Here is a 22,072-nt window from a genome sequence, read left to right on the forward strand (position 1 = left end):
GGATTTATATTTAGACATTAGGAAAGTCATTATTATAAAACATCAAGTCATCGAGAAATATTTTACTGTAAATTGTGGCAATTTTTTGTACTGAAGTATGAAGTAGAAAAAACTTTTCTTTAAATTGCAACTGAATTACACAAAGCAAGAGCTCTCCTTTTATAATGACTGAAGCTGTCGGTCAGTTCAGTATGATACTATAGAAAAACAATGGTTAGGCTAATTAGGTTTTTGCACATTTCTGTTGTTCATAAAAGTTAATTTTATCTGCATCTCAACTCAAGCTCAGTGCTTTGTGTTAAATGTGCATTTCCAAGACAAACATGTAATATTATTAGTAACTGCACTTATTAAATTCAATTACTTTTATGATTAAAAATGTTTTTAAAAAAGGTGCTGGTGCCACCATCTGTAGAAACCTAGTTGCACCCTCTCAAATGTTAGTCTGAAGCCCTGGGCATGTTGTATCCTAGCTAAGAAGGGCATGATTGAACTGGAAGGAACATGAACCTGACAACATGTAAAACCCTTAAGTGACAAAAGAAGGTAAATTTAAAATCAGTTATATCATAATCTTCAATTTAATTCAAATAATGGTGTAGCAGTTTTAGTCAAACGTGGTACAAAAAAACAACAAAATAATGTAGACATTGTGGACTAATCTTTCCAAATCTAGAAACACAGATATACAGTAAGGAATTGTATTAACTCCATCAAACAAAACATATTGAAAAGATTATATGGCTTTGACAAATCCAGCAACTATTTGTGGATTTGTTCTCCTAACTTTTGTGTCCTGACAGCATAAGGGGCTGTTCACCCAGAGCCCTGTGTACCCTGACTTGACCAGCTCATGCCATTTTAAGTCTGGAACACCTAGACAACTTTTAGCCAAATTTCTACCTGGATTTACAGTCTGGATAAGTCGACGCTAGTTGCCAAAAGTCAGAAGATTTCACAGGAGGAAAAAAAAAAAAAATAGCTTCAAACTTTGATTCCAGGACATCAGATATTTTTGATATTTTGAGCCAATTTTAGAAAATATTTGTTGTTTTCATTTGTCATGCATCTCCTAGCAACGATGCGCGTTTGTCCCATGATGTGAGCTAATATGTTGTAACGGAAGTTTGCATTCTCTGAGCTGTTTTTTATTTATTTATTTATTTTATATATATATATCTATATTGATAATCTATTCTCTCAATAAATGGATGTTGTTTTTGAGTTCTAAGCGAAAAAAGGCAATAAAAAAAAAATACATACATATATATATATATATATATATATATATATATATATATATATAAATAAATAAAACCGTTGAAATAGGGTTTTTAGATTTCATCGGGGCCCTAAAATAAAAATTGTGTTAAAAATTGTTTTGATAAATTGTTGCTAAATTATAGAAATGTCATGATTTCATGATTATTGATTACTGAAATTTAATTTAAACATTAAAACACAAACCAGTAAAATTAAAATAAAACTGATTTCATAGGGCCCCTGTTAAGTGTATGATGCCCAGTGTTTTCCTCTGTAACCATTTACAAAGTCGGCAAGTGTATGATGCCTTGTGTTTTCAGATCTGTTCTATTCCAGCGTTCAACATGACCCATCTGAGGGTTAACACCATTAATTATCTGGCAGGAGATGCTCAGGACAGCTAATAATCATTGGTGGAATAGTGCCACTGATCATCAACAACTGTTAGAGCAATTTCACTCTCCCGATAGAGCTTCATTTGTGCTGGTTTACCGCTTTGATGATCTGCTTTTTGGTATTACAAATCCCTGACACCTTCTCAAGTAACCAGAACTGTCTGGCAGGTTGGCCAACCTAATATGGCAAGCGGCCATATTTAGCTCCCATCTGCATGAACACATTAAGCTGTATGTCAGCTGATTGACAGGCTATTCAGAGCAGAGAAATACATTGTTGTATAGTAATAACTTCACACCCATTTAAAAACGACACCAATTGCTATAAGGGTTTCAGGTTTCAGAATAATGTAATACCAGGCCCCATGTTTAGCTCACAAGAACGCTTGTATTCTCAAGCCCAACAAGTCTGACCTTAAGTTAGGTCTGCGGGTAGACTAGAGGGGTCACTAGAAAGATGATACCGCTCATAAACCAGTGAGGCAACTCTTTCATGGCAGCCAAAATCACTCACGCTATACTGCAACTCAGTTCAACTGACAAGTAGAATGAGTAATCATTTCCTTTAAACGCTTTTCTCCCTTCGAGTTACAAATGCTTATCAATTAGGCGACTGTGGCAAATGATTTTTTGATGAGATTCAAAGATTTTGGAAGCATCTATTTCCATATACCAGCAGTCTTCAATTAGAGTTACAAGAGGTCCAGGCGCAGCACTCATTTCCCAGCAAACATGTGTATGGCTATGATGCGCATTTCAGAAGTATTTATTGCATGTTTCCAAATTGGCAGAAATAGTAAGAAAAATATTAAACCCTAAAAAAGTCATACAATAAATCTTAAAGGCCCAAGAGTTTCAAATTAAAATATCACTAGATCAATGTTACATATTTTGTTGACTTGTGTACTCATATTATCCCAAATGTTTCCAACAGTGTTTAAATCCAGAGAAATCAGCTATTGTGTAACGCCCGTGTCATTGCATCGCCTGTCAATGTCATATCCGTGCTACGCCGGTTTTACTTCTGTAGAAACCACGGAAAGTCGCTTTAATATATTATGTTTTATTAGACAGGTGAGCAACTGTTTGGACTTTTATTGACAATAATAGTTAATGTGTGTTAAATATGTTAAAAAAGCTATGTTAATAAATAGTCTGTGAATGTCTTGTTTTCTTGATTTACCACGAGTAACGTGTTTGTACCTCAGAGACAACACTATTTTGTCAAGTGGCTAAAACAGCATAATCAGAAAGATCTAGTTTCAAGTGTCAAGTTTATTTGTCATATGCACAAGATGTCACTGACAGTTTGAACACTGAAACGCTTGTTGTGAGGCTCAGGCATTCTACAGCAGTAAATACAAATACAGATACAAACAAAAAGAGTAAATGTGCAATATGCGATTTTTTCAAACTGGTTCATGTTTAAAGCACTAGAGTATATTAAATATGGCCATAAAAACTTGAAACGCGCATGCTCCGGTCCGTAAATGATCTATATGATCCGCGTTTCAAGCGTTGTTAAAGGGGGGGTGAATTGCTGTTTCATGCATACTGAGTTTTTTACACTGTTAAAGAGTTGGATTCCCATGCTAAACATGGACAAAGTTTCAAAAGTTAAGTTGTACGTTTGAAGGAGTATTTTTGTTCCAAAAATACTCCTTCCAGTTTGTCACAAGTTTCGGAAAGTTTTTTTCGAGTATGGCTCTGTCTTACGTAAGATAGAGCGGAATTTCCTTACATGGGTCCTAAGGGCACTTCTCCGCGGCCGCGCGCGCACTCGCAGACCAGAGAGAGAAGAGAGCGAAAGCAGTACGTTACCTCAAAGCGCTATGCTCGGCTTTTAGGGAAGTCAATGTCACCAAAGAAGTGGGTTTTTGGTTGGCAGGGCAAGACAACCCTGCACAGATTCCCAAAGAACCCAGCGTTAAGGGAATAGTGGATGGAGTTTGTTTTTTCGAAGCATCAACGGAGGTTGTGCACGACTCTTTGTTCCCTGCATTTCGACGATGATTGTTTTATTAACAAAGCCCAGATCGACTTATTTGCAGATCGTCTAATGCTTAAGGATCGAGCAGTCACGGTGAGTAAACTACTTAAAATGTCTCTCTGTGTTGTTGTTAGATCAGTTAGCACAGCTATAGCACACCGCCCACACGGCCCGCCCCCAGCCGCTCGTTTTTTTCCGGAAAGACTCGGTACAGCCAATCTTTAACTTATAAATATAATAAGACTAAAGACGTTTTGGAGATATGAAGGATGCAATACTACTCTATAGGTACTCAAGATTAACAGGAGATTGAGTGAAAATGAGCATTTCACCCCCCCTTTAAACTCATCGGGGCTTACACCTAGAAACCGCTCATTCGCGCTCTGCATGTTGTTTGAATTACCTGCTGTAATGCGATCTCATGCGTAATACACTTTTACTGTCTATGGTAATACAGCGTTAAAAGAGTTACAGTAGATTGGGTTGAAAGAGTTCATTCTCATGAATAAATGCAGAGATTAGCTCAGAACCGGCAGCCAATCACACACTCCGAAAGCATGCTTCTACCTCACGTGACGTTGCTTCGACTTTGCTTTTCAACCAAGAAAAAAAATGCAAAAATAACCAAATGTGCAGCCTGTACATATCTGTTCACATCTCAAAAAAAGTGACCCATGTGTTTCAAGAGTTTTTTTTTTTTTATTATTAACCAGAAAAACAGGTACTAAAAACAAAAGGTTATATTATGAAAACGCCACCACCATAACTACCACTTTATGCACACTACTAATATTATTTGCTCATATTTTAAACAAAGCTATGTCAGCAGTAACATAAAATAATAAACAAGGACTAATTGTAATAAACAAGGACCAACGAATGCGCTTACGGTGGACGTTTTGGCACTGATGCAAGACTTTGATCTAATTGCTTTTCAATCAAGTTCCAAATAAAAAGAGAAAAGAATAAAACTGGATTAGATTAATTACTTTTCATTCGCAAATTATTTAATTCACTGGATTATAGTAACCAAAACATGGTGTAAGATTACTTAATCAGGATTGAATATCTTCTTTTTTTTTTTTTTAAGATAAATAAATTCAGATTTGGGTTAATCCACCCATATGTATTTATATTAATAATATTATAATTTTTCAACAGCAGAATACATTCTGTATAAGGAACAGCTGTGATTAGGCCATAGTTTAGTACTTCATTTATAAACGGCATGCGTTTGTCTGTCATTTTCTACATTGTGCAGTATATTTTTGCTGGATTGCAGGCGGTAATATTGTGCTGAGGCATAATCGAGCCTCTAATACTGAGAGTTACAGTCAAACGCTGCCAAATCCAGCGTGTGCCTGCAGGGTTTGTTGGTTTTTCTGGGATGTCGATTTGAGCTCCATCCAGCAGGTGGTGTGTGACCGTCTCTCTTCTTCTTGATACGTTTCCTTCTACTCTCTGCTTGCACAACAGCCCTTTGAGAATCTGAGACCTTCTCGGCACAAACACACACAGCTCCACATCATGAGAATGTAGTTCACTGACCTGAGCGATTAGTCGCCGCCTACTTGTTTGCAGGCCGAGAAGAAAAAATATATGATCATAACCTAGTACTGAGCTACCTAAACACTTTTAATGTGAACTACTGAAGTGTTTTGGCACCACTGATGGTGAAATAAATGCAAAGTCACTTGTGCCTCCGTAAAGCTCTGAATCATTTTCCAGACTGAAATGCTTCATTGCGTTCTAATAGTAAGGCTCTGAGGGCTGAAAGTAGGCCACTATGTGTCGAATTTAAGAAAATCAAGTGTAAACACTTAAAACTAGTTCAGTTCATTTGTAGCAGTGTAAATTATGTATTTATTTTGTAGTTTTCTGTGGTGGAAATGACCAAGATTGAAACGTTTTCAGAGAAAATGCTAATTTTATAGCTAACATTTTATGTAGCTGTCAAAAAATGTAAATGAAATAATGTTTTCACACTTTTTGAAAAAAAAGTACAGCTTGATTAGGAATGATATAGAATAAGATGTTCTGCTATCAATTAATATTTACCTTGATTTTTGTTTTCTTTCATTTCATATCAAGAATGCTAATAACTGTTGCCTTCTTGGTAAATATTGCAACTTACCATTTTCATGTCGAATTCAATAGACTTGATCATGGGATTGTATATCAATATATAGTGATCTAATAACTTTATCAGGGCTTGGTATTGACACAGATTTCACAAATCGGTTCGATTCGGATTCACAAGCTCTTGATTCGTTTTGATTCCAATTTTAAATGTATTTGTTTCGATAAAGATTTGTTTGGATAGTTTTTCTTAAGGAAAACATTCTTTCAACTAATCTCTTAACTAACTACATTACTATAATAATAAAGGTTCAAATGAACAACGGTCCAAATCCAATTTCTATTTATTTTTAGACATAATAATTGACATTAAAATAAAAACAGTTGCATACAAACATTTAAATTGCACATTTGGGATCTATTAATTTTTTTTTTTTTTTCATGATGTAGTCATGTTTCTATTCCAATTTGTTGTTGATCAAATGCGACTAAGTATTTAATAATCTATGGTATACCTTAAAGTTGAAAGATATGATGGTACTTATACAATGAAGATTGTATACTATATAGTTTATAGCATGGTCATTAAACAAATAAAATGTCACCAAGCAAAATGTTGATGCTGATTTAGTCGTAATTATGAACTATTACTATTCGAGTCTATTTGAGTCTTTAAAATTCAAGTGTTAGAGTATAATGTGCAACTCTAAACAATATGATTATGTACTGATTCAAGGATCATCATTCATGTCTATAACTATTTGAGAATAATCTTATCTTTTGTTTGTGTCCATTAAGAGGATATGATTCTTGTCATGAATATCTGACCCTCAGTCAGTTAAAGACAAATGCAAACTATTCACCCAAATGCTAGAGTAACGGGGTTGTATTACGTGTGATCCCCAGTTCGTAAACAAGGCGCTCCCTTCTCCTTCACTATTTATTTTTGGGAGATGATTCTTGCAGCAAGAGATCCAAAAGATACTCTTCTCCCAGAACCAAGTACACACTAGCAGCGATACAGCCGCGCACACACACTCCTCGGTGACCTGAGACATCCAGAGATCGGTACACATCGTCCCAGGCTAAACATGTACCAAAACTACCAAATGATTATTTGCGAAATTGGATCCGACATGTGGCATGCAGTTGCTGGATTCACAGATTCGCTTCTCCTCTCAAACACAATGCTCTGAAGTATTAGACACAAGTAGGAGGCATGTGTTTAATAAATTATAGTCACATTAGCCTTTTGCCTGAGGCAAAGTGTCTGATCCAAGCAATCTCTTAACCAACCAATTTTGCTAAATCAATAGAACATTTAACAACTATTACACCCAGAAATTCAATTCCAAAACATCAATTACAATTTGAGAGTCATTCTGCAGGACCCCTTTATCTTCATTCTCGAAAGCAAGTCCTTGAATATTGCGGGTAAGTGAAAAATAAAATATGCTAACAATACAAATGAGAAACGGAGGAGCTGTTATCGCCAAGAATGCTCGTCCAACAGGAAAGGCAAGTTTCATAACAGTCATGTTGCTACACAAAATTCCTGATACGTCCCATTAATCACAGCTCCATTGGCTGTAAAGTGCAAAGATGCAGTGCGAGCATTTCGCATTTGCAAGTGGAAATGTGTGCAAAAGTGGAATATTATTGGGCAGACCTATGACACCCCGATCAAAACACATGAATTTATCTAGTACGATTAGAATAAAAAGCTCCCTAATTCTGTTGCGTTTTTAAGGCAATGTGTCAACATTTTCATGGTTTGACTCTACAGCCCTGATATCTGCGAGGTTTGAAAAGTCTTTTTTCCTAAAACTCGCACTGTAAAGATGTGAACCTTGTGGGCCACACTGTAAAAAATACAGCTGAATTACGGTTATTTTAATTAACAGCTGAGTTCGGTCCGGACCAAAAAATGAACCAAAAAACATTTAGTCCTAGTCCGCTTAGCGTTCAGATTAGCATTTTTAACACAGAATCTACAGATGCCGAACCTAAAGGAAAAGGGATACGTTCACAACCTGATTGGTCGGCTTTTATGACGTATTGCCTATTTTGAGACGGAACTTACCGAACATCCAAAACAATGCTGTGTTCTAGGATAAATGCGCTCGTTGTATGTGCGTAGCTACGTATGATGGTATTTTGACCAGCTGAGAACTCGTGAACGGCTTATAAAATGTGTGAAGGAGTCAAAACAGCGGCAGGAATCGCTCCGTCACACACAAACAAAGATCTACTGCGAGGAGACGTGGTTCTGACGCCTGTACCGAACTGTGATGGGCAACATCGCAACTATGGCGTCCTTTTTAGGGTTTCATCTTCCTGTTTTGGGTTCGTTTACATGTCTTTGGTCCATGTTGCGTTCATATTTCATTCTAACTGATCCTGGGTCGTTTGGAAACAGAACGAGACCCATCTTTTCAGGGGTCTCGGTACGCTTCTTTGGTGCGCACCAGGGTTCGGATGGCAGTGTTCACACTTATTCAAATGAACTGCACCAATAGAGCAATCGACCAGGGTCCGTTTTAATCTAACCACACATGCCAAGTGTGAACACATCCTAAAAGAGTAATGTACTGTAGAAAACAATGCATTCTGGGCAATATTCTGCACGGTAAGTAACTCCTTTTAATTTAAAGCCCACTTTCAACACTAATATACTGTATTTATGAATTACGGTTTTGTACTGTAGTATGCAATGCATTGTGGGCAAGTGCATTTGAACTTTGCAGCGAAGAGCACATTCTTTTAAAACTTGATTGGTGACTGTTCTGAGCTGAAAAGTGGAAGAACTGAAACTGAAAAAGTGACGGCTGAAACGAACTTGGCACTTATGGCACTTGTGGCAAATCCCATAAGAGAGAACTTGAAAACTGACTTAAGTGAGGACTGCATGTTCTTTTAAAACCGCAGGGTTTTGTCTGAGTGTTTTCTTTCACATCCAAATCACCCGAACGGTGACTGATGAGCTGGAACTGAACAAGGCGGAATAGTGCTTGAGAGTGATTATAACTGAGTTATTATAAACGTATTGAACTGAGAGGGAAAAATCCTGAAACCTGAATTCAGTGTCGATTCACTAAAATACTAGCCTGGCAAGCCAGACCTACATCAAGATTTTAGGTCTGGCAACTCACCATAGACGCGGCTCAATCCGAGGGGCGGGATAAACGGTTGTCTTTCAAATTCACTCTGCACGCAATAGGACAGCGCTTCAACCAACCAGAGCGTTTTCCCAACAGCGGAGCTAACGTTAGTTGATAGATTCAACTTTTGCCATATCTGGCCAGCAAAACTACGAACACATCTTCCTTTTTTAAGAATGACTTAAGTGCCGTTCTTTGCTCTTTTCTCAAAGAAAAACTTAACTCCAAGTCCTCCAGAGTCGCGGACAAAGCCGATTCGAAAGACTGTTCTCCAGCAGCAGCCGCCATTCTTTGTTTTCAAGTAGCAGGGAACCGTCGCAACTCTGTCGTCATTATGTTAAGCCCGCCCCGCCTACTCTATACACGATGTGATTGGCCTGACCCAATTTAGGTTTTTGCAGCTCAAAAGTCAATGGAGAGTTGCTAGACTACCCTGGCTGCAAAATACATTTTGCTGCCGCTAGGGTGCGTCTAGATTTATAGGCTACTAAAATACATAATTTAATCCCAGCTTTCAGGGATTATAACAGTTTTACAGATTGTGTATTTCTTGGTGGCCCACGGAATATTTCAAATTGACCCTCGGAAATTAAAATCATCAAAAATGTTGTACTTGCATTCCACAACGAACCTCACATGTCCGTGACACTAAATAAGAAATTATCACAAAATTGCAAAAAAAAAATTAAAATAAAAAATCCTAGGTTAAAGCTGCAGTCGGCAAGTCTGGCAGATTGAGTGGATTTAGCCAAAATTTTGAATGTTTACAACTCTCATGCCCCTCCCCCACTACCAACGAGCACCCGCCCATCGTCAGTGCGTGTGTACCTGATTTTCTGTGAACGCGTCCGTCTCTTCAGCATCGATCAACACCATGGACTCGGAGGTAGGCTGCCCTGGCTAATCTATCCATAGATAGCAATAACCGAGGAATTGGAAGCTTGTTAGTAGATTTTCTCTCTGCCATCACGCTTCGTACAATCTTCAGGCGAACTTTAGGCATGTCGTGTGCATGTGATATTGTAATGTGCGCGTCTGCGCGAGGGAGGGGGGATCTGTGGCGTGTGCACGAACTGTGATTGACAGTCAGATCTCACACCCCCCTGCGCTGATTGGACCCGATGAGACGGGAGCGGTGGATTTTTGCAAAACAAATAACACGCTCCAGGTGGAGTTAGAAGCTCGGGTTTTTTTCTAAAACCACCTTATTTATGTTGTTCTGTCGGATTATAGTGTCAATTTCACTGAATTTGATCAAAAAAATGTTGCAGACGGCAGCTTTAACCAAAATTAAATTTAAATTGCTGTTTTATATCAATACATAGAGGTCAAATGATAATGGATATTGCTAATACAACACAAATATATTTTTAAAAAGGTAATTATTGTGATTATTTTGAATGTGTTATGCAATGTTCTTAGTTTTCCTTTACTGTGATGGGGCAGTCCAGAGAGAAGCTACAAGAGTTTAGGGAACACTTTATTTTAAGGTGACGTAGTTACACGTTACTACATACTATAGTAATAGCAATAAATTATGCATAATTACAAGTAATTAACCCTGAACGAAAACCTATCCCTAACCGTAACTCTACAGTAAGCACATGTAGTTGATTAATTTTACTCAGTGTTTATCTGAGTAAGAATAATTATGTAACCTTAAAATAAAGTGTAATCGAGTTTATGTAGAATTAAATGCCAAACATCATTTATTATGTAACTAAAATACCAATAATAACCAGAAAAATAAAATAAAAAAGTGCATAACACTTGACTTAAATTCACCAGGGCTCTTATTTTGAAATTTCTATGCTTTACTTCCAGCTGCTCATTCAAAAAGATGCACTTGATTCAAAAGACAACCATCTACAACATATTCAAATGTGAACACCATACAACATTATCATAATTAATCAACAGTAGATCATAAAAGTGTGGTATCCACTGACTGCAAATTGGTCTGAAGCTGCAAGTGTGTTAAATGTGCAACATTGTGGCATTTTTACTTGGTAACATTTATTTTATTAAATCATAGTCTTTTAAAGTTTAATGATTACATTCAAGACCTGGCTGAATCACTATCCATCCATCCATTCATCTATCCATCCATCCATTTTTCACATTGCTTGCGTATACCCTGTATATCCTACAGTTCTTCAATGTTTTTGTTTGTTTTCAATGTGCCTGCATTTGTATATTGTGACACAATAATATTGCAGTCTTAAAAACAAATGAACTCTGCCTTTAAAAATGGTCATGAATGCTCCTAAACAAAAACGTAAAGCCCTGGGTACAATGTTCACTGTAGTGTAGCCGATGTCACATCCATATCACGTGTGTCCTGGTAGAGGGAAGGGCCTAACATTTGACTTACCCTGAGGAGAAGACATCAGCTCTTTGGCCCTTTGAGTGAAAAGAGTTCTCACGGGTCTCACTGAAAGAGTGTTTCGGAGAGACTACAGAGCCCTGCCCTCTCTTCCTCCCTTTACTTTCGCTCCAGCTCTGAGGTGCTTATATAAACTAACACTATGGCTGGACTTGCAAAGCTTGAGCTGAGCCAATCCTGCTACACATGAAAAATAAAAAGGAGGTCACATGGATCATGGGATTATCCAATTTATCCACCCACAGAAAGTCAGACACACACATGTAGAATTTTCTTTCATCTCTCTTTGCACTCTTATGGTAATTGTTTTTTTTCTTGGGCAAGGGACCATAGTGCCATAAATGGTGCTTCAGTCAACTTCCAGTAATGTAATGTACTGATTTAACAAATAATACAGTTCTGGACTGGAAATGAAACCACTGTTATGAATATTTGAGGAAATAGTTCATCCACAATAAAAAATGTACTATATATCCTCATGTTGTTTCAATCCTTTATGCTGTTACTTTTTCAGTGGAACACAAAAGGAGGATTTTAAAAGTTATTTTCCATAAAACAACGATAAAAACAACTTTGTGCATCAAAAACACATTTTAAAAAATAAAATAAAAAATGAGCTTAAACGTCAATTAATTTGCGACAGCTGAATGTAACTTTTTTGACAAGCCAAACATGTCAGTCTCTGAGTAACATGTAATTTATTTAAGCCAAGAAATAAACTTCATTCTGTAAAATAAGTATAATGAACTAAGCAAAAAACATTCAGAACGTCTCCAGCGCATTTTATAATTAGCCAAAAATCCAACATAGTTCCCCTCACTTTCCGAGAAGAAGGGCAAAATGGCGGCCTGAGCAGCTTCAGAGACGATAACGTGCGTAATATATAACCTGAGCATAATTTGTTCTTCACTCGCTGAAACCGAATGGGAATGATCAAGGAACTGAGTGAAACACTTCACACTGCACGCTAAAGGGAATAAACAGTAATCCAATTGAAAAACTTTGCTGTGTTAGTGAATATCATTCAACGTGTTTGTTTTGACGGACTTTTTTTTATGCACAAACTACGCATTCTCATTCCGGATTTGAATATTTTCAATAATTTTCAATTCTTGACTGATTTTATTTTCATAATTTTGGCAATGATGAACTGGTAAATGAGTGATCTTGAGACGAGTCCCTGTAGTCGTCCAATTTGACTCTCATATGCTCATGTAATATATATATAATACATTTTACAGGTGGTCTTTATAAAATGTAGTTTGATCACTATGTTCTCAGTTAGATAAAATGTTGTTTGATTTTCCAATAAAATATGATAAATATTTTACATGATTTGTTACATTTAATTACCCCTTAGCAGATTTAATCTGTTATTTAATAAAAATACAGCTGTTCATTGATTTCAAAAATGTATTAGTACTTGTTCAAGTATTGTTCATTGTTAGTTCATGTTAACCAATATAGTTAACAAATGTTAACAACGAGAAGAACCATATTGTGAAATGTTACCAATTAAATATAATTGATCGAATGAGCAGCATTAGATGATGGAAAAGATATTCAATGTAAAAATAAGGGAAATGAGAATGCACAAATACACATACAATACTGTTCAGTAGATATACAATATTGACTGATACAATACATTAATAACTCTAATTCCGGACGATAATCAAAATGTACATTTCTGCATTGGCAGATGCTTTATCCAAAGTGACTTACTTTGCATTTAAGCAAGGTAGGTATATCAGTACATGAATTCCCTGTGAATCGAACCCATGACCTTGCCGTTGCAAGCCACATGCTCTACTGTTTGAGGTAGATATAATACCAATATATCACGCTTCAGTAGTGTAGCTAGCTGAACAAATTCCCAATAATAGCAGCCAATACAGAACTCTCAAGAGAAAATAACTTCTACTTCCGCTCATGTTGATGTTTGCATGTTTTATGTTCATTCTCTTTGGCAAATAAAGCGTGATTAGCCAAACTCGCCATGCTTCTCATTACCACTAATTTCCACATAGGCTGCCAACAGAACAAAGAGTTCTCATGCTGGAAAAAGAATGGCTGCTATTGCAGCTAAACATGACACCATTTGTCATTCATTACAGCACAGTGTAACCTAATAACAGCTGTGCATTACCTTCACTGTTTTATACACTGTAAAAAAATCCAATTTGCAAATTGTTAGCTCAGTTTATAATTCGAAGTCAAGTGGACCCATTTTTGAACACAGTGTTGAGTCTTATAAAAAAGATTATGTTGCGAAAACTCAATATTTTAATTTCTTGGTTTGACTGTTAACTGTTCCTGTCATTGGGCATACTGTATGCAGTCTGTTGTCAGTCCTTCAACCACGCTGGCGAAGGGACTGGATTTCATCTGGTTGAGGTAAGTTTTCTTCAAGTATTATTATTGAAAATAAGCTAAATAAATTGCACACCTAGATTGTAAAGTTATGTTCCAAAAAGACTAAACTCATTCTAAAGCACGTGGTTATATTTTCAAATTGCTAGTTAGCAATCTTCATAGTTCAATCACCTGCTAAAATCTGAAGGGTATGTATAAAAACATATGGTTAGAGTGTCAATTAATACAATAAAATATATATGTGTTAATTTCGTTCATCAATGTTCGTCCTTTTTGATTGTGTCATGCTGTACGGTGCAGAAATCGTGTTCATGATCAGTTTTTGATCATGATCAGAAAATGAGATATCTTTGCGCTTTATTGTTTAATTTAAACATTAAAGCGATTTTAATCCATTCAAGCCCAAGAAGAAGTGAAACAGCTCAACTCAATTCTCACGCGCTATCATCACCGAATCGACTTCTCTTCTGCGTCTCCTTGAATGGACACATACACACTAAAGTATCTCAAAACACCTGTCTCGACAAGTATCCTAGTAAACAAAGTCGGTTATGCCTTAAGTGAATGTAAACAGTTGAGAAAGAAAACGGATATACTGGATTCATGCATTCGATTTTAAAGTGACAGCAGCCTATAAATACCTATTGCTTTCTTTATCATTAATGTAACTCAAACAACAAAACACAGCTTTCACAAATATTAATCTATATTTGTGACCCTGGATTACAAAACCAGTCACAAGTCGCACGGTTATATATTTGTGGCAATAGCCAATAATACATTGTATGGGTCAAAATTATCGATTTTTCTTTTATGCCAAAAATCATTAGGATATTAAGTAAAGATCATGTTCCATGAAGATATTTTGTAAATTTCCTACCGTAAAACATTTATTTTTGTGAGTGAATGCAGCACAATCGTGAACATAAATGGACAACTTTAAAGGTGATTTTCTCAATGTTTAGATTTATGCGCATCCTCAGATTCCAGATATTCAAATAGTTGTATCTCGGCCAAATAGTGCCCTATCATAACAAACCATACATCAATGGAAAGCTTATTTAATCAACTTTCAGATGATATATAAAGCTTAATTTAAAAAAAATACCCATATGACTGGTTTTGCGGTCCAGGGTCACATTTAATTAAGCACTTTTTGGTTAAGTATATATGGCCTTTGACCTGAGCATCCTTAGTCTGTGTTTCTCTATACATTTAAATGTTGAAAAATGGCCATTACATAAAATATTTCTATTACACTAGGAAAGCCCCTTATACTTGGGAGCGCCACATATGAGGGGTTTCTCCCTCCTATCTGCTTCAAGGTCTTGATAAATTGTGGCATTTCTTTGTTGTTTAGAATCCATTATTCCTGTAATTCATTAAAGTCAAGTGAACAGTATGTAATAAAATAAGAGCAACTAGGCTACACAAATTACAAGCATAGATGAATACAATATGATAAAGTTACAAAGAATGTAAGGTCTAACAGTATTCAGGTACAGAAATGTAATAATGACATGTAAAATAGCACTATTGTGTTCAGTGTATTAACACAGTAGAACTAACAGTCATATGACTAGCTCAATTAGTCAATTACAGGCCGATCTCGAATCTACCTTTTCTGTCAAAGATAATAGAAAAGGCAGTATCTTCACAACTATGTTCCTTTCTAGAAAGAAATGATATCTGCGAGGATTTCCAGTCAGGATTTAGACCATACCATAGTACTGAGACTGCTCTCGTTAGAGTAACAAATGATTTGCTCTTATCATCCGATCGTGGTTGTGTCTCTCTATTAGTGTTACTCGATCTTAGTGCTGCATTTGACACCATTGACCACAACATTCTTTTAAATAGACTAGAAAACTATGTTGGAATTAGTGGAAATGCACTAGCATGGTTTAAATCATACTTATCTGACCGTTATCAGTTTGTAGCAGTAAATGAAGAGATGTCTCATCGATCACAAGTTCAGTATGGCGTACCACAAGGCTCAGTACTAGGACCGCTGCTGTTCACTCTGTACATGCTACCATTAGGAGATATCATTAGGAAACATGGAATTAGCTTCCACTGTTATGCCGACGATACTCAGCTCTATATTTCTTCAAAACCTAACGAAACTTACCAATTCACTAAATTAACAGAATGCATAGCTGATATAAAAAATTGGATGACTCGTAATTTCCTACTTCTAAATTCTGAAAAAACAGAGATTCTAATTATTGGACAAAAAACTTCCTCACGTAATAACCTAGAATACTGTCTAACACTTGATGGCTGCTCTGTTAAGTCCTTGTCGTCGGTTAGGAACCTGGGTGTGCTCTTTGATACCAATCTTTCATTTGAAAGTCACGTGTCTAGTATCTGTAAAACCGCATTTTTCCATCTTAAAAATATATCTAAATTACGTCATATGCTCTCATTGACAAATGCGGAACAATTAGTTCATGCGTTCATGACCTCAAGGCTAGATTATTGCAATGCTCTACTGGGTGGTTGCCCTGCACGCTTAATAAACAAATTACAGCTGGTTCAAAACGCAGCAGCTCGAGTTCTTACCAGAACCAGGAAGTATGACCATATTAGCCCGGTTCTGTCAAAACTGCACTGGCTCCCTATTAAACATTGCATCAATTTTAAAATATTGCTGATTACTTACAAAGCACTAAATGGTTTAGCTCCGCAGTACTTGAGCGAGCTCTTAAAGCTCCAGTATGTGACTTTGGTATTTGACCACAAGAGGGCGCAGTTTCCAACAATAACAAAGGCGAAGCTTGATGACGCTATGAAGGAGGTGACGATGGGAGATGTCGTTTTTAATGCGTTTTCACCATCTAGCGATATATCTACATGGAATTAATGAATCATGATCACGGATGAGGTAATTTATTCGTTTTTGTATTACCTGTATGTCTGATCGTATTATTTTATGTCATCATAATTAATGAACTGCAAGGACCGTGAAATGTTATGCTATATTATCCCGTTACAACATACAGCTATTTGTCAAATGATTTGTTTGGTTAATGTTGTGCAGTTTTACGTTTTTATGGTTAATGCCGTGTTGTTTAACGTGTTCAAACCAATATCTAAAAGTAAATTTGAACGAACATTTGCAAGTAATGACTAAATATATATTTTTAACATCATATCCGATTGTATTTAATTGTACTGCCATAATCTCGGTCACCACACGTGATAAAAAGCCTTACCAAAGTACAAAGAGCAATATAACTTTGTTTATAAGTGCTATTATTGACAGTTGCATGTCTTACCTGTCTCAATACACTCGCGAGAGCAGAGTCTTTGTCAAGTCCAAGATTGACGCGCAGCTCTCTCCATCTCGAAAACGCCTGGCCGATATTTATCCAGGTTTTATTCCTTCGTTTGTCACACAGTCTGCGTGTATCAGAATATGGACGCTTTCGTTTTGTTGGCACTTCAATACTCGCCAAAGAGTAATCGTGATCCATAACAGCTATAACCATACAGTCTATGGCTATAACGCTTTAACCACCACTTCCGCATTTGACCATGTGATATTCCGGTGTGGTGGGTCATATTTTTTATTTTATTCTTTTTTTTTTATTCTTTGTCAGACGTCTTTATTGTTTATTGTGATAAGAAAAAAACCTCAATAAAGTTGTTGTAAAAAAAAAAAAAAAAAAAATCCGGTGTGGTGGAATATCCTATCACATGGTCCACACCGGAAAAAGGATTGCGTCACTGAGGCGCGACATTTCTTTTCCGGGACGGCCAGTTATTTAAAATCGGAATTTCTCTGAAATAAAAAATCTTTGGAGACTTTTGAGATATTGTAAGTACACAACTGGAGGAAATATATCACCCTGTGCAAGTTATTTTTGGAAATTTTATTACAAAATTCCTACATATTGGAGCTTTAACGCATTATACTCCTTCACGTCTACTGCGATCTCAAAATTCCGGCCAGTTGATAATACCTAGAATATCTAAATCGTCTGCTGGCGGTAGATCCTTCTCCTATTTAGCACCAAAACTTTGGAACAGTCTTCCTACCATTGTCCGGGAAGCAGACACACTCTGTCAGTTCAAAGCTAGACTAAAGACACATCTCTTTGACATAGCGTTCACATAATACATTATAGACTTCTATAATTCAATATTAGGCTGCATAGATTAGGTCAGCTGGAACCGGGAACACTTCCCATAAATCCTGATGTACTTGTTACATTATGAGAAGAATGGCATCTACGCTAATTTTAGTGTCTTTGTTTATCCCGAGGTTTTCCCGCAGCCTGCCTGATCCAGGCCGTTTCCAGATCTGATGAAGGACCTTCGCCTGGACCGATGACAACGCAGTGCTGAAGTGCCAACTAGTCTCTCCCTATGGAGGATCCCTTTCCCACTCTACAGATAAAGCGTCGTCGGGAAAAATCAATTAGCGTATCTACCCCGAATTGATCAAATAAAATAAAATTCTGAATCAAAACTATAAGGAAACACCAGTAATTTGTTTAGGCTTGGTTTTTAGGGAATTCCAAACCTGCACACATATATTCAAATGCACATAACTATAGAACCAATTCTTAATGCGCATCTGAACGCCATCAGCGTTTCTCACAGTTTCGCGTATAAAGTCTGTGTAGAGAGAATGGTGTCGTCTTAGTGGCCCCTAATTTAATAACAAATGATCGTTGTGACAGAAGCGAATCAATCAAAACTAACTTTAGCTGGAAAATAACTTTATTAAAGAACCGCTATAAAGCCAAAACAATCTTACGTTAAATTATACATTTATCTCTGTAAAGCTGCTTTGAGACAATCTACATTGTTAAAAGCGCTATATAAATGAAGATGACTTGACTTGACTCAGATCATTACAAACCAATCACCAGAACAAATCACAGTGAAGAAGACTTGAGTGACATAGTTTCTACTCAACTGTATGATTTAAATGTACATGTATCTTTCTATTCAGGAGACTCACTTGGTTGTTGTGGCCAGTGATCTCCCGGCCGTGAATAAAACTTCATTTCTACAAAGAGCAACTTGGGAGTCGTGTCAGGTTAGGTATATGCTGCGCAGCGGAAAAACAGATTCTATGCTCAAAAGACAACAAAAGAACATCTATGTGTGATTGAGGTAGTAATAGAAGTACTAAAGATTCTATGCTCAAAAGACCACCGCAGAGACAGTGATAGTGTTGGAAGACTATAGAGCCGCCCTCGGGGTGAGGCTGCTGTAATACTCTGAGTTAGTATTAATGATCCTGTGTCGGACCAGCGTACACCTGAGAAGGACAGTGAGAGTGGATAGATGCTAAAGACCTGTGTGCTCATGTGTGATTGAGGTAGTGATTAGGGCTGGGTATTGACACAAATTTCACAATTCGATTCGATTTCGATTCACAAGCTTGCAATTCGATTCGATTTCGATTACGATTCGATTCAATATCGATTATTTTGGATATCAGGTACAATACATTGCGAATTTTCTCAAGGAAAACAAATCTCTTAACTATTATTGTAACTGGGAGTCAGTTGTAGCCTATAGGCTTCATTAGCCTACTATAATATTGAAGGTAAAAATGAACTGATTTGTTTACAAACACTTAAAATACACTTTTATTTATTTTTATAATAATAAAGTTATATGAAATTATATAAAAATTTAAATGGTGGCTGTCATAAAAAACTTAAATATTGAAGAACATTAAACATTATAATGAATATGTAATATGGAACATATATTTAACAAAATGCTCCTCTAGAGTTAATTTTTCTAGCTGACTAACGAGTTTATGGTCACTGGATAGGCCTATATGGTTTTTCTGAGGTAAATGTGATGTTACATGACATTGTTTACTAACGTCTTTCCACGGTTGAAACAGTGATTGAGCGATTCCATGAGACATGATACGGACTTCGATAAGTTGTACTCTATCTTTTAACACACTTTCAGATGCTCATTCATGTTTATTTCGCGCTGTAACTGGAAGAAGATCACGTGCGCTCCGTGCTGCTGCTTCTCTTGAGCTGAGCGGCGCCAGAGCGATCTCACGCCACAGCGCCAAAACGTTAATTATGTGTTCCATCAACTGAAAACAGGATGACTAGGCTAATCGATTCTTGGGATTTAAGAATCGATATCGTTTCGTAAAAATGAGAATCGATTAAAATCGAGAAATCGATATTTTTTGCCCAGCCCTAGTAGTGATAGTAGCTTCTTGACGGGACGTCGTCACCTTACTTCAGGGAAGTATTGTATTGTATTGTATTGTAAGTATTCAGGTAATTCAGGGAATTACCTCGAGATACTGTAGTTATTATTTTTAACAACTGCAAGTAAACTTGCATCATTGCTCCTTTATATGCAGATAATTTTGCATGTTTCAAAAAGTGCAACTCATGAGAGAGATATTAAGTTGGATGAGTGATACCTTTTCGCTGTCTAGGTAAACAGCAAAACAATAAATCAGGGATATTTTAAGAAAATACGAAAGCCACACTGGTGAGTGAATGGCAGAGGAGCTTGATGAACGGATATCAGCTGAAGTGATAAAAACAAATCCTGTTTTTACAGCCACTACAAAGGGTACACTCAACAGATTATAAAAGGAATGCTTATTTTAAAGAGCATTTTTAATTGATCCCGTGGAGTAGAATTTTGATAGGCTACACCAAAATACCTCTGTGTATTGAGAAATGTTAAAGTGTTACTCAACAGAGCATATGTCTTGGAAAGAGCTGTTTTTGTTAAGGAGGAGTTACCAGAAATGAACACATCTACTCGTAGTAGGCAGTATTAAAAGGAAAACCAACTTTTAGGTGTTCAAAGTGATTGCATTGCAGTGGGTCTCTACATTGATGATTTTGAGGTTTGCAATCCCCTGTGCACTTAGAAAAATATTCACAAGATCACAGCTGTTTATTGGGTATTCCTAAATTTGCCAGCCAAATTCCAATCTACACCCCAAAAAACGTATTTTACTAAGAATAAGAAGTCATGCAAAAAAATAAAAAAATAAATTATATATATATATATATATATATATATATATATATATATATATATCCCTTTTCTTATTCGATTCACTGTTAAAAGACATGAAAGACCTGGAGCAGCAAGTTGTGTTTGTTGAAGTCTTGAATGCACATCTTAGAGGAATTGAGTATTGTGTATGTACTGGTAATCTTGGGGCTCACAGTCTCACTGGTTTTCAATAAACCTTTTAAGTTGAGAACCTGTGTAGAATTTGCAAAGTCAGCACAGATGAAATACAGACACATGTTTTCAGCTTTGAACTGTTGAACAGCACAACTCCATTACAGATTAACTGAGAAACCACCATGAGCTTCAGAGCAGACTTGATGTAAAAAAGTATTGAAAAACAAGTCCTTTCCTTACAATGACTCTGAGCAAGCAGACCCCAAGTAATTTCCCAGTCCAGCTTTTCAAAGAAAACCATAGGTGGAAATGGGCATGAGAATTGGGCATTGCTACACTTATTACCTTTAATGATTGGTAACCTTGTACCCAATTCTGAGCCTGCTTGGGAAATTTTTATGGACTTGAGAGACATAGTGGAGTTGTCAGTCAGAAGCTCGACAGCTCCTCAAAGACAGACACATTCCAAAAAATTGTGACCAAAACACCACTATGTGAAGCACTATCCGCACGTATTCACTGCTTTGGGCCATTAAAGGAACACTATGCAGTTTCCGTTTTCTCAAACAGCGACCCCTAGAGTCGCTGTGGAGTACTTGTATTTAACGTTACTGTCGTCTCTGCACTCTTCCGACCACGCTTTCTTCGTTTTCTTCGTCGACTCTGCCATGATTCACATCTGAAATGCGTGCTAGTGTCTTCCATAGAGGCTAATCCTTTGTTGTTGATGTATGCGACGTTGTGCCGTAAAGCAAGTCATGATTCTCACGAGATTTGTCGCGGCGCCACCTCGAAAAACTTGCATTGCTGGTTTTACCGTTCACTTGTGAGTTTTTTTAAACATTAATCAACTTGTGTACACTTAATTCTTACTGTTAAAGGGTTAGTTCACCCAAAAATAAAAATTCTGTCATTAATTACTCAACCTCATGTCGTTCCAAACCCGCAAGACATTAATTTATCTTCAGAACGCAAAAGATATTTTTGATAAAATCCGAGAGCTTTCTGACTTTTTGGACTTTACCTTTCTTTTAGTGTGTAATGGAGGTATTTGCAAATGCAATCGATCTGCAAAGTTACAAAGCACAAAGTCCATGTCAAAGTTATATGATCTCTGCCTGAAACACCTGCCTGAAACCCCTAATTTGTAGTTCCTAACATTGTTTCCATCACTTGTCTGCCAATATGTAACACTTTTGCGTAATATACTGTACAACTAAACTGGCTTTTATATTTCTGTGTATTTAGAGAGAGATACAAAATAAAA

At 36.7% G+C, this 22,072-nt stretch overlaps 1 protein-coding gene across 4 annotated transcripts in view; it reads right to left on the minus strand.

Moving 5' to 3' along the window:
* LOC307144558 (glucocorticoid receptor-like) overlaps window positions 1-22,072 on the minus strand; it is an 88,222-nt gene that overhangs the window by 32,649 nt on the left and 33,501 nt on the right. The gene's annotated exons all lie outside the window — the stretch shown is intronic.

This window comes from Squalius cephalus (assembly GCF_949319135.1).
Source record: "Squalius cephalus genome assembly, chromosome: 17".
NCBI lineage: Eukaryota > Metazoa > Chordata > Actinopteri > Cypriniformes > Leuciscidae > Squalius > Squalius cephalus.